Source organism: Anomalospiza imberbis, chromosome 4 (genome assembly GCF_031753505.1).
Source record: "Anomalospiza imberbis isolate Cuckoo-Finch-1a 21T00152 chromosome 4, ASM3175350v1, whole genome shotgun sequence".
In the NCBI taxonomy this organism is placed as follows: domain Eukaryota; kingdom Metazoa; phylum Chordata; class Aves; order Passeriformes; family Viduidae; genus Anomalospiza; species Anomalospiza imberbis.
This window is the reverse complement of record NC_089684.1, coordinates 39,900,344-39,914,407: the sequence shown is the minus strand read 5'-3', so window position 1 is coordinate 39,914,407 and position 14,064 is coordinate 39,900,344. Positions and strand designations below refer to the sequence as shown.

Sequence of the window (14,064 nt, the reverse complement as noted above, 5' to 3'; positions counted from 1 at the left end):
CCCCTGTGTCTGTCTGTCCAACTGTGGAGTCCTCTCCATGTGTGGAAGGACTTTGTGCCCTTCTTCCTCTGGCACCTATGGGTGGGGGATATAAATATCCTTCACTTCCGAGTGTACATGTGTGGCTCTTAACTCTTAAAGAATTTCTTGTTCAGCAGCATTTGAGTGACCAACAAACACTGATTAAAATTCCCTGTTCAAGTGGAGCATTTTCTGGTAATTTGGCTTTAAATATCATCATAGCACACATGGCATTTACAGTCACAAGATTTGTTCACTAAAAGCAGCTGCAGAAAGGGGCAATTTGAGCAGCAGAACCCAAAATTCACACGACAAGCCTCGGAGTACGGTCTTTTTCTACAAGGTTGTAGTATCAAGGTTATGAGCTCCATTTTTCTGACACCCACATGAGTTCTGATGAAGTGTAACTAAACTCACTGAAGCTCCTGATGGAGAATTCCTGCTGTCCTCAGGATAGGCCAGTGCCAGCAAGTTATGTAGTTCATGTATCCATGTGTACAGCTTAGATTTTACTTCAAGCTAGGGAAAATGGAAGCAGCTGGAAGGCAGAGGGACAGAAGATTCTTTTAGGGATTCTCTCCTGAGTCCCAGTGACCAGCCCTACGTTGGTCAATGGAGGTGGGCCAGGGGCAGGACCCTGAATCGGTGGTTTAGGCGCAGTCCTTGACACCCCTCTGCTTCCTGGCTGTTAGTTCAGCTTCAGTGCCCCAGAAAAGAAAGTGGCAGAGACATGGGTAAGAGTGAAAAAAGGAAAAGACAGTATTTATGTCCAATTTTGGGCCACAGAGTGATAGAGTGGAGGTGGAAAAGCGTTCACGTCCCAACCTGCCTGTACTCCATCTGTTTGCAACAAGATACTCAGTCCCTGTGTAAAGCAGAGGGAAAAGGGATGGGTTTGTTTTTTTATTACACACTCATGTAGATTTTGAAAGGAGGAAACCAAGTAAGCCAAAATTAAATATAATTTTCTCCTCTTCCCCACAGACTCAGTCTGGATGAATGCCAAACCACATTTTGGAGGGGTGAGAAAGGCTCAACATCTGCTTCTGGTGTAACTGTTTGTATCTTCACTCTAAGAAAATTAGGTTTGAAATAATCTCAAATTGTCTGACACCTGTATCCTATTAGAAGTGACACATGGAAACACCTTCAGCATACTGAATTTAGCACCATGTCAACAGTTTAAAGTGAACAGGAAAAAAAATGGTAAAATTCATTGCTTCCCAGTTTCTGCTGAAGCAGACCTTGTGTCATTGCACAGGATCCTACTGCAAGCTGGATCCATAAACGTAATGGGGTTTGAAGCAGTAATTATAATATGGTTTGTATCCCTGGCTGTAGCTAGAATTAAATTCAGCAAGGCACCTCAAGGTGACTGGAGGATTTTGAGCTCAGGGCAGGCACACCTGTGGGCTGGGTGCCAGCCAGCATGTAGGACACAAACACACAGCAATTCCAGGGACATTTTTTCCTGCAGCTCAGGTTTGGCATCTTACAGCTCACAAGACTAGCAAGCAGGGATGGAGTTTTAACTCTCTTCCCAAGCCTATGTAACCTTGCACTTGCAAATTTCTCACTTTTAGGAACAGATTTGGTCACCTTTTCCCAGATAACACACTGACAGTAAGATTCAAGTTATTCTGAGAAGGACATTTGTTAAAATTCATAAAACTTTATGACTGCTATAAAATTTATACTACCTAAAAATACACTATCCATTACAAAGAAAAATGTCTTCCCATTTATTTTTAAACATGTTCCTTGGAGAACTTTGAATTGACTCGTTTTGAGAGACTGTTTTCCATGTTAGTCTGGGAGAAAAAGAAGCTGTTTACTTTTTAAATAGTATTGTTTTTCAGAAAATCTGCATCTTCAAAGAGCAATATCTAGAGTCAAGAACACAGGACACATTACATTTCAACATGAAATATGGCATGCTAATAAAAACCATGTTAAAAATAGAAAAATGGCAATAATGGAAAGACAGACAAATAACACTGAACTATTTTCTAAGAGAAAAGTGTGCATGCAAGACCCTGTAACAGGAAAAAGTGTCAAGTACAATTTAGGCTCATTTTTTGCCCCAGGAGAAGCCAAATGCACTTTCTGGATGGTGTGGAACTAGTGACACTAAACAAAGGATAATATGCAATATTTTACATGCACCCATAGCTGAAAAAGACCAGAGAAAACCTGGAGAGGTTAAATTTATTCTAAGGGCACTTCACAGAGATTTCAGGCCTACTTAGGTTTGTTAATAACAGGAGCTGAGTCACTTCTAATTTATAGCTTTAAAATGACATACACTGCTAAGGTCAAAGTCTCCTAAAATGTTTTAAGATCTTTTATTGGCCATTTTCTTACCTCATTCATGAAAGCTGCCTTATAGCTTCCTTCATAGATGGCCCCAATGCATGGAAACACAACCATCAACAGTTTCTGATTTATGTAAATGTTATTCAGTTTATCTTCCTTAAAATTCATTGGCCTGGAAAAATAAAAGGGTTGTTCACTTAATATTTTTAGTGGAAAATGTTTATGACAATATGATTACGGAGAAAAATGCAAGCAGACCAAAGTATAATAATGTATAAATGGACATTTTCAATGCTATTGATCCAGGTTTTTTTTTTTTTCTTCTAATTTGCATTCAGGAAGGCTCAAATGAAAGCAACCAATCCTATTCACTGACTCAGTAAACTTGTGTTGCTCAGAGCAATGCGAGCTTGAATTTCAATTGAGCTGGAATTTCAAGAGTGGTTCCTGGAGTTCCTTTGGAGAATAAGCATGTCTGAGTAAGGCTGTGCTCTGCCAGCCAAGCTCCTGCTTGGTTTCCACAGAATAAATTCAGTATACATTTATCTGGCAGAAGTTACTCAGCCATTGTGAGCAACTCGACCGCAATGTGTTATCACCAGCAGAGATTTTTCTCCACTGAACATGCAAATGCAACTTTTTTTTCTGAGAAAATGTGGTTTTGTTGCTCTCAGACACAATTTGAGGAAGGATCACTCATATGCTGACAATATGGCTAAACATTGATGTTGGTATTGTTTGGATAGCAGTCCCATAACATACTGCATCTATCAAACAATTACCTTGTCACTAGCTCTTTAAAGTCCAGAAATATGGAAGTGCACAAGCATTTGTTGATCCATGCCATTCCCCACACCGATAACTTGCAGCTGGAAACCAACAGCTTAATTTCTACCTTGTTGGGCCACAAGACATTCTGAGAATTCACTGTGCACAGGAAATCCAGACTTCTGAAGTGTTTCTTGGCTGATTCTCTAGGCTTCCAGTAGATTCTTATTGCACTCTAACCCAGGGATTGCATCCCTAAACCTATAATGCTGAAGTTATTCTGAATTTGGTTATTGGTTTCTGCTGAAACAGGACTTAACTGCAGCATGTATTTTTCCTGACACAGAATGGCTGGTTTTATACTATGATTACATACAAAGTCTTCATCATTCTCACCACAATAAATTAATTAAAGAGATGAGAAAGAGAAATCCATTGATGACATGAAACTTATTCCTTCACTTCTTTCCTTTTTTAAATGACATCTGCTTGGTACAAGGATCCTGCTCCTCAGTAACCTAAAAGCAGCCAGTGTTAACTTGTCATTCTAGCAGGAATAGTTACAGCCAACATATTAGAAACCACATAATGTCATTTGTTCTATTATGGTGTGTTTGGATAGGAGCTGTAAAGTTGCCATTTTTAACAGCTTTTCAGGATTTATGAAGAAAAACCCCACAATTTTACTGTTTTCATTACCACACTGTTTTTCTAGTGACTTGCCCAGATTTGCTAACAGAAATAACAACACCTCCTGAAGTCTGCCACCTTATTTTAACAAGAGTGCCAAGGAGCACAGACGGGGGGCTGCGTCAGCCCTAACAACACCAGGAGTTTCAAACATTGCAGTGGTCTCACTAAATTGAATTTGGACATGCTCTCAAATGCCACCAGTTACAAACTGCTCCAGAGCCATCCCTGCCTGCAGCAGCCTGTTGGATTGTACCTGGAGATAAGGGATGGACATTATAAGTGGCTTGGCCAAGTGCTGCTGGTGCAGTGCTCAAGGTCACTCCCAAGCCCACCTCTGCACGTGCTGGGTGATGAACAGCCATGCTTAGTCGTGCTGATGGGCCCATTCTTCTCGCAGGCAGTGACCAACACTGAGCAGGTGGAAGCAAGGCTGCTTCATCTTCCCACTGCTCAGGGGAGGAAAAGAAAAGAAAAAAGCACTGTTAGAAAAAGATTTATCAGCAAACGTAGCAGAGCCATGCTTGACCTCCATATCTTCTCTTGTTTCCCAAAGGCAGCACATGTAAGATATTTCCTGTCATTCCAGCCATGTTACTGGCTGGAATGCATCATGAAGTCCAAATTTGCAACCTGCTGTCTGTTTTAGTCATTAGGCATGACTTTCTTTGTCTCTTAATATGAACAGCAGCCAACTGCTCACTGTTGTAATAATGCACATTTCTTCAGTATACCCCTTCTCCTGGACAAATAAACAAAAAACCCAGCCAGGCTAAAAGCTGCAGTTCAGCCATCGGCTGAGGCTGCTGCGTCTTACAATACCATATTCCCACATCAGCACACTACACTCAGCTCTAGCTCACCAAAACACTAGTCACAGTAGCCTCCACCTGTTATTCAGGGGCCCAATTCAAAGGTTAATGAACAACAATTAAAAGTAGCTATTAGACTTCAAACAAGCTTATGTGACGACATGAAAGATGGAGTTTACTGCCTGCAGCTTGGTTCTACATTCACTCATCTGTCTATAACATCCAAGAATTGTGGACTATGTATTATTTTTTAAAATTATATCTACTCTACAGAGACATAACCCAGGTTATTAAACTACTGTATTATCTTTGCCAGCTGTGTATCTTGGAATAATGTTCTCAAAAGTGTTACTCAGTATTTCAACCTCTGACCACCTTCAAAATCAACTGAAGACAATTTTTAAGGACATTAAAATACACATTGCCTGTAAAAGGCAGGTCTGGTTATGCTTTGATGGCCACAAGCAGTACACAAATACTGGTTATGTCTTTGCTCCACTAATTTTATATATACATATATTTAGTAAATGTGTTCAAAATGAAAGAAACTCCTAGAATTTCTGACTACATCTATAACAAGCCTTCTGCAGGAGAGAAAAGAAGAACTAAAACCTGATTTGAAAACTGAATGAGAGGGATCTCACCCTCACAAAAAGCGACCTGTGGGGCTGCTCTGCCACTCCAACAATAAAAGTTTATTCCATGAGAAGCAAAATCAGTAGAAGTTGACTTCCTGCTAATTTTTGTCCCCTAAGTCTCCTTCCAGTGCCCTAAGCCATCTGCTCTTTGCGGGAATGAGTGGATACCTGCAGTGGTCAGTGTGGAGCTGTAGCCACGGGCTGGCCCAGCAGCTGCTGTCACACCCACAAGGTAACTGATGAGTTCTGCTGGTGCGTCAGCATGGGCACCAACAGGGATCCTTTCCTTCCATCCAGCTCCCAGTGCTCCTAGCCATCACAGGCAATTAAGGTGATTAAATCCCATCTCAGTTAAAACTGCTGAGCCCTTTCCAAGGTTATGAAGGGGAGACTACCTGGCAGAGTGAGGTCACACCACAGCAGACTGCCCTGGTAGGTTATGAGCAGCCCACTCCTCTCATTCAGCACAAATACCCAGACCCTCACAATGGGAAAAAGTAAAACAGCCTTTGACTGTGTCTCATAAACAGTTCTGCAGCTGCTTTTTAAATTATAAAACAATTAGGGTTTTTTTTTTTGTATAATAATTTCATATGAATAGCTGCAAGCAAGTTGAAAAGACCTGAAGGTTAACTCATACATTCATCTCCAAATGCAATCGTGTTATTTATCCCTGTCCCTCTCTGAGTGAAAACTCAGGAACAGGCTTTGTTGTTTTCAATGGTTTGGAATTTCAAGACAGAAAACTGATAGACTCTTTGCCAGTTTTCTCCTTGTTCAGTTAAAAATGTTGGTCTGAAGGAAGAGAAAGCACCGAATTCAGTTCTTCTACAACAGCAAATTCACTCTTTCCCTTTTAGGAAAAGCTACAGGATCCCAGACGTGAGTCAGCTCTTTGGAAGAAAAGGATGGAATATTACAAATATTTTTGCCAAGGGGCTTCACCAAAAGGTGGGAGACTCTAATGAAAAGTGTTTGCATGGCCATGCCATGCATCTCCCAGGCTCACTATTTCCAGCCTTTGCCTGACCATACCCATTTACTTTGGAAGCTGTGAGCTCTGGTGGAGTAGGGACGCTCAGGCAATTTGTACCTTTGTGTTCCCAGATGCAGATCACTCTTTGCAGTCCTCAGCTCTGGACTGTGGGCCGATAGCCTAAATCATTACATCAGAATTACTTTCCTTATAGCTTGAAGTAATTAGTTGACTCTCATTACCTGTTTTAGTTCTGGATTTTCTCATTACACAGATCCTAAAAAGATCACTTTGGGGAAGCTTTCATAGTGAGAATTACAAACAGCTTTCAAGCAAGATCCTTGCTAGGAGGCATTTTCCTTTAGTTCAGTCCATTAAATATGTCTGAAGACAGACAGCAGAAGAATAAGATCTGCCTGACTGACAGATAAGGCAGGCTATCTTATTACCAAAAATTATTTACCTACTTAATGGCTCATGGAAACTCATGTTCCTACCAGTCACCGGAGTTAGTTTTACAGCTTTATGTGTGGTTAATAAAACCCAAAGAACCCCCATATCTTTAGACTGCATGATAAATCATTGTTATAGACAGAGATGCAACTACAAACTTATTTGTTTTGGAGCCAAAGTAATGCCTATTTTCCATAAATTGCGTAACTCATACCAATTACTCAGTACCCACAGATCACAGCCAGCTTGATAAAGGAAAAAGTACTTTCTGTTTTCATCACTGAGAGAAATACAGCTGGGCTGAGGGGCAAACCAGACTGGCACATGAAAAATCCCTGTTAGGAAAAGCACTGCTGGCCTGACTGCACCTCCCATGGGATTCAGTCAACTGCCTGTAACCATTGGCACTGCTTAAATTCACAGCTTTCCAGAAGGATGAAGCTTGCTCCCTATTCATCTTTGCCACCATCTAAAGAATTAAGAGAGTGGCTGGTGATGAAGAGCACACCAATCATGTTCATTGTGACAACCATGACTGTTATAAAACAGACACTCTTACAGCACATGCTAACCTCCCCTATGCTTTTTCTTTCTTTATTAAAAACTTGTTGAACATTCAGTTCAGGTCTCCTGGGACAGATGCCTAGAAAAGTGCTGACTGCAGGAACAAACCCATTTCAGGACTTGCCCACAACCCACTACTTGCAGGTATGGGTCTAGGTGTAGTTTGTTCTTACTGCTGCACCCCTGCAGTTATTTCTTAAAGAATGGCTTTGAACGGTCTCCAGGAGCAACCAGCTGTGTAGAAACACAGCTAACAGAGAGATATATCTTTAATTTAGCTCAATATTTGGTTCATCTCATATACTTTATGGTGGAATGGCTGAGCAGAGGGAGCAATTGGGAAATTTCTGAACCAAGGTCAGCCCAAGAACAGTCAATATGAAACTATTGTCAAAGCTTACATTCAAAGTTTCGAATGGGCTAAGGAAAGAACACAGAAGAAACACCTGTGGGCTGAAAAAAATGAGAAGGCTTCAAACTAGGTCGTTTGAACTGACACTCAAACTCTTGTCCTGAAAACAACTTCTTCCTGGACACTCATGAGCTGTTAACAACCTTTGTTCAAACAGACAACCCTGGCTAAAAATGTACCCTGGCTTGATTTGTTTCCTATGCTGAAAAGCTGCACTGGGAAAGAACAGGACAATCTTGCTAAAACATGCAAGTGAAAATATGGTTTTCATGAAGTCTTAATGAAAAAAAGTCTTTCTGAAACAAGGACTCATTTAAGATGTAAACATTTTACATGTACCTTGCCACTGAGGAAAGTGGAGAGGACTCTGTTTGACAGACCATGGGGAAGAAATGAAGTTTCTAGGCAAGACAACCCAAGAAAAATGAGTCTCTAGACATTACACCCAAGTTATTCTCCCTTGTGTAGAAACAGAGAATCAGAGGCCTAAAGTAAATATTTGAGTCATCTGATCCACATGCTATAGCCACAACTCATTAGATATCTGCTAATTATAGCTTTGAAAGATGCCATGGAGTGACACAAGGCAGCCCTAGATGTATTTAGTTAGTTTTACAACTGAGGAGCATAAGAAACCCTTGGGTTCTTTCCTACAGTCAACAGCTCCAACAAAGAGCTCTCCATTAATTGCAACCACATCTTGTCTATTTTTATGTATGAGAAACACTACAGTACTTATAAAAACCATAAAACAGCCATTGTCATTAAGGAATGCTATTAATCAAGGCCTTCTTGAGTGCTTCCCCTTCTCAGCTCCCTTGCCTAGCTCTCAGCCCATTGGTTTTTAACTAAAAGCAGTGTGGCCATGTGCAGCCCTTGCAGAAAGCTCAGGATTTTGATTTCAGTGCAGGAAACACTCAGCTGTGATGCCTCTTGCAAAGGGGAAAGGCCCTGAAGTGTTTGCAGGCATTCCCAGTATTGTTAATGACAAAAAAAAAATCATCTGACAAAAAGGATTGAAAATACCCACTTTGTTCTGAAAGTACCTTTCATACTTTGCTTCCCTCCTCCACTTCTGGAAAATCAGTGCAGCAAGCAGAAGAGAAGCTGAATTCTTTTGGCACTATCCCAAACAGGTTATTCCTGGGATCCGGGAATATTTAGACACAAGATTAAGAAAAGCTTTCCAAGGTTTAAGGTTGCCTAATGAAGCTGAAGGGTTGTCATTATGCAAGGACAATTTAGACAAGCCTCCGTTAGGAATATTAGTGTAAAGACTCTTCTTTGGGCCAGAAGCATAGATTAAATGATACCCTAAGATATTCTGGTTGTTTCTGAATGCTCTACAATTCAGAAGCACGCCCCTCCCAAGCTGCCACCGTGTATTTTAACAGCCTTCTGTATAAATTTTTAAACTACTTTACCATTCTCCCAGGAGCTCTGCACAGACATACTTGCAAGGCCTGAAGAAGACTGAAAATTCAGTTACTTAGTTATAACAAAAGCAAAAAAAAAAAAAAAAAACAACAACCCAAACCCCAAATGGGATTGTTATCTCATCAAGAAGTAAAAAATGAGGCAGAAGACACACATGATAAAAGAAGATACCAGAGCCCCAGCAGTAAAAATTACAACTTACAAGAGTGATATAAATCCTGTTAACAGGTTGGCAGAAACCTGACATTTCCAATTCTCCATAAAGCTGTTATACATAACTACTGAACTACAAAATTAAGACTAGTTCTGCCAGTTTGAGTCATGGCCAATTCAGGCAAGTTGCAAAGCTGACCTCTTTTTGAGTCCATGTTAGACACTTTCACTCTGCAGCAGCTAATTTAGTGCTGCAATAGATAAGCTTTGAAGAATTACTCTGAAACATTTCTCAAGGTGTCTAGGAAACAGTTAAGCATTGGAGGATAACTTTGGAGTGCCTTAACTTCTTTTTTTCCCCCTCCTGACAAATAAAATAGGAACTTCTTAGATTCACTGCTTCAGGCTCCTAGTTTGAGATGTGCTTCTGAGAATTGTCACAGCCCGTAGCCAGGTCACCAGTTAGCAGAAACACAGAGAAGAGAGGCACAAGGGACCCTGGCTAGTCCTTTCCCCTGCCCTAAAGATCCAGCACACAGGAAGAGGATGGCTGAGTAGGGCAAGCCAGCAATAGCACGGTTCATCCATGTGGTTTTATGGGGCAGTTAACTTTTATTACCTGGTAATTACTGAGGAAGGCTTCAGACAAGCTGACTCTACAGCCCACATGGCAGCAGACTTGTGTGGGCAGTCAGCTCACCAAAATCATGCTGCCAGACTAAGGTTTCAGAGGGGAAAGTCAGTCCATTAGGAAAGCCAAGTTCAAGAAGACAAGTTCAGGCACATTTCAATAGTACCAGAAAAGAATTATAAATACTGACTTGTAAGTTAAAACAAAAAAAAAGAAGAAATTGGAAAATGGAGCTGAAGAATAGAAAGAAATTACAAGGTACAACAACAAAAAGTATGAAATATCTTAAAAATAAAAAAGGCTAGAGGGCACAAATCAGATAACAAAAAAGTGTTTGTGAACAGAAAGGCAAAAAGTTTTAAAGTTGAAGTGGGCAGGCTAAGCTGCATGCTGCAGAGCAGACACTTGTTTATGGCATCATCCCTGAAATGGGTACAACAAGGAAGAGTGAAGAAGAGGGAAGAGAAGACCTTAGGAGACGTAAAAAAGAATAAATACTGAACATACTAATTTTTCAAAGGAGAAGCATCACAATCCAGGGGTACAATGGCTGTTGCTTTAAAGCAGTGGGTATCATTACCAAAGAAGTCACTTGATATTTCCTCCTCCTTGACTGCTCCCTGCTGTGGTACTATTTCTTCACACAGTTAGTACATATGAGCAGAGCACATCAATACTTGTAAAATCAGTGCATTCTTCTCTGTAGAGGCACTGAACGTTTGTGAAATGAGCACTTTGGTGAACCTCAGGCTGCTTTCTCTGAGCTAATACCAGTTAACGGGTTTTGATCCTCTGTACCTGTTTTAAACTTTATTTAAATCTTAAACCCGAAAAGATATTAAAAAATCCCAAACCACATGATAAACATATGTCAAAGTCATATAATTTCCAATCTCTTCTGTTCATTCTTTGCAATAAAAAGCAAAAATTACAGTTGATTTACTGTGCAGTCAAATATTGGGAGAATACAGGAACATGTGGGATCAGTTTAGGTCAGGATCAAAACCCCATAATTTAGCTGAGAGCAGCTTCCAAACTAAGCTCATATTTTTTCAGATTATATTTATAGTACAGTTACTCTGCGCCAGTACATCATTAAATGTCCCAAGAACTAAACCCACCCTATTCTTTATGGGGAGGGTTTTTCCCCTTAAGTCAGAAATACCCATTCCAGTGGAATTCTGAAGGAACCAGCAGCATTCACAGCATTCTGCCCCCATCCATCTCCAGTCCTGATGGCTGCTAAGCTGTCTGCAGCCTTTTCTTGTTGCTGGTAAGAGCTCACAGTCTCCTGTTCTCACTTCCTAACATGCACCTTGGCCTAGTTAGAACCGCTGCTCCCCTGGCCAGTTTGAATCAGGAAGCAGAGCTGGCAAAAAAAGCAAAAGAGATTTGGGATGAATATTGTGTGTCTGGTTCAACCAGCAGCACATCAGCCTTGAGGATTCTGTAGCAAAGAGGGAGGGATAAGTTACAGAGGCAGAAAAAAATAAAAAAGAAAACAAAAAAAAACTCAGAAGCTGAACAATGCAGCTCTGAACATTCATGCTGTTGTCCAGCCCACTGCCCAGAATTCTGGATGGGGAGAGAGAGGACTGACTCCCATTTCCACCACTGTATTTGGGATACAGAGCTCTCTGGTGGGCTGCTCTGTCTGCATGGCACAGATAATGAAGCAATTGTCAAACCTTCTGCTTCCTGCTCTGCGTGCTTGGCCACACAGTCCCGGTTCAAAGCCTGATTATTTCTGACCCTGCTGCATTAAAGCTGCAAACTGAGAGGAACATTGTGCAGGAGACAAATTGGCCATGCATCAGAGATCTCAGCTTAATGCTCTTACTAGAGGAATGGTGTGTTTTGATGAATGTTCAGAGCTGAAAACTTAGCCTTATCACACAGAAGTTGCTGTCTGCAGGGAGAGGCAAGGGGAGAGTAATGCTGCCTGGAAAAGCAGCCAGCTGACTCCATATCTCTCCCAAACAACACTGGGACATGCTGAGCCCAGGAAGCAGTGGGAGAATGAGGAAAATCTTGTCCCAGACTAAATCAACAGTCACTCCACTTTGCAGAGTCCACAGCTGCTGCAACATCCACAAACACAAAACACGAGTTGAAAATGAACTATTGCAAGACTTTCTTTTATTTTTCTCCCTTTTTTCTTTCTTTTCTTTTCGCACTTGAATGTGTGCAGAAGATACAGTCTGAGTATTAAATGTTTTTCTAAGAAGAAAATGACAGCCCCAGCAATAAATACTCTGGGATTTATGGAGTCAGTGCACATACGGTGGCAGGAAACTTTGACAGGTTGCTGTAAGCATCCGTGAAATGGTCTCTAATGTCTGACTAGAAAGCACTGCAACATTCAGTGGGATGGACTGAAAGGCAGCCAACATGGCAAATATCTTGGGTGATTCAATGCCAATAATTACCTTTTATCAAACTTTAACTAGTGATGTCAAAATATTTTTGGCTTGTAGTCATGGAATGGGCAACAAACACACAAGTTTGCTACTTCACACTAACATATGATTGGTCTCAAGAGGTTAAGCACTCATCTGTTTCCAAACTGTATTTAAAATTTAAAAAAATAATAACCTCAAACCCCAACACAACAAAAAAAAAAAAAAAAAAAATTAAAAACCCACAACCTTTTCATCCCTCTCCATGCTGTTGAAACATGTCAGCTTGCACACAAATTATGGTTTTTCAGAATTTCTTATCTTGGATATTTCTCATGACATAATGCCTCCAGTGTAGACCTGCAAGGTAAAACAGAGTTTTAAGCCTGAATAACAAAACTGAGCCTTCCATCAACATGAATTTGTTGACAGGAGAAAGAAGGCTTGGTCACACAGCTAATATTTAAGCTGAAAACAAGTTCAGATTGCTGCATCACAGACAGCAAGAGGACAGCAATAGTTTGGCTTCGCAGAAACAAAAGAGAAATAAGGACTAGATTTTTAGCTTCACTTTTGAACTCTGACTTCAGAGCCAATTAAAAAAAAAAGATTAGAATTATTTTGTGAAGACAACCAAACCTGAAGTCAAGCACAATCCTCTCAGCTGATACCAATTAAAAGGGGCTGTACAGCTCTTCTGACAGCCCAGTCTTAGTGACATTCATGATGTCAGCAGGTACTTTTGTGAATGTGGCTTTTCAACCTAAGCATTGAGAACACCAATAAATTAAATAAACTAAGTTTGCCAGTGGTCCTATAGCACCTCTTTTTTCTTTTTATTAAAGCAGTCAGAAAGGTAAAAAAAAAAAAAAACCACAAATCTTCTACCATTTCACTACTGAGCTATAATACATTAAATCACAGATATGAGTCAACAACATCATGCTGCTGGGAAAAAATGGAAAATCATTGTGGGAAGAATAACCAAGTGTCATCTGTAGAACACATGGAGCAACACTCGCACTCAGCTCGGTGGGGGGAAGCAGAGGGCTCAGCTGTGGGCACCAACCTCCCAGGAGGATGTGGGCAGAACACAGAAAACCTGGAGAACAGGGACAAGGACAATGAGGGGCCTATCAGAGAAGACTTGGGCTGATTTCATTGAGGAGCAGAACCCTAACCCCAATCCCCCTTGTGGCAGTCTTGGGACATGTGAGGAGCAGCTGGGAGGAAGGAAGGGTTTCCTCCACATCCCCAGCCCCTGGACAGCATTAATCTCTCTGAAGAGCAGGAGTGTCAGAGACAAGACTGAGACAAGTACCCCTGCTTTGACTTTCAGTGTAGCAGGGACTGTAAATTTGTGCAGTATAATTTGGCTAGTTTCTGAGAAGTTCATCATGATCTTGCTGCGTGTGCTTGCTTTAAGTTTTCTTACCCCACTGCCAGAGTGAGAGTGCTCAGCTCTTCCTCCTGGTGTCCAACTGGGCCTTCCTTCCAAGCTGCTCCACTTTGCTCTTTCTCCTTTCTGTTTACTGTTACTGGCTCATCAGTGGTTTGCCTGTCTTTCTCCTGAGCCTTCCCTCCTGCTGGGCTTCCTTTGCTGACTCAGAAACACTTCCCCTGGAGCAGATAAAGAAACAGAAGTAATCTGTCAGTTTCTACAGACTGACCAGATTGCACAGAAGATGTGTTGCAAATTTAACAAAAAATTCAGTTAAGTGGTAGTAATTGAAAGTGCTTGAAAGGACAGCAGTGCTATTTTAAAATAATTATGTCTTTCATTTTTTTATATAA

The 14,064-nt window shown here is 40.9% G+C and overlaps 1 long non-coding RNA gene across 1 annotated transcript; it reads right to left on the bottom strand.

Annotated features, from left to right (window-relative positions):
• Positions 1-751: 751 nt before the first annotated feature.
• LOC137472661 (uncharacterized) lies at positions 752-11,314 on the bottom strand. The gene is made up of 4 exons (XR_010998341.1): positions 11,076-11,314; positions 4,052-4,244; positions 2,386-2,509; positions 752-886 (listed from the first exon to the last, which is right to left on the bottom strand). It is a non-coding gene; the product is annotated as an uncharacterized lncRNA (long non-coding RNA).
• Between the last annotated feature and the right edge of the window lie 2,750 nt (positions 11,315-14,064).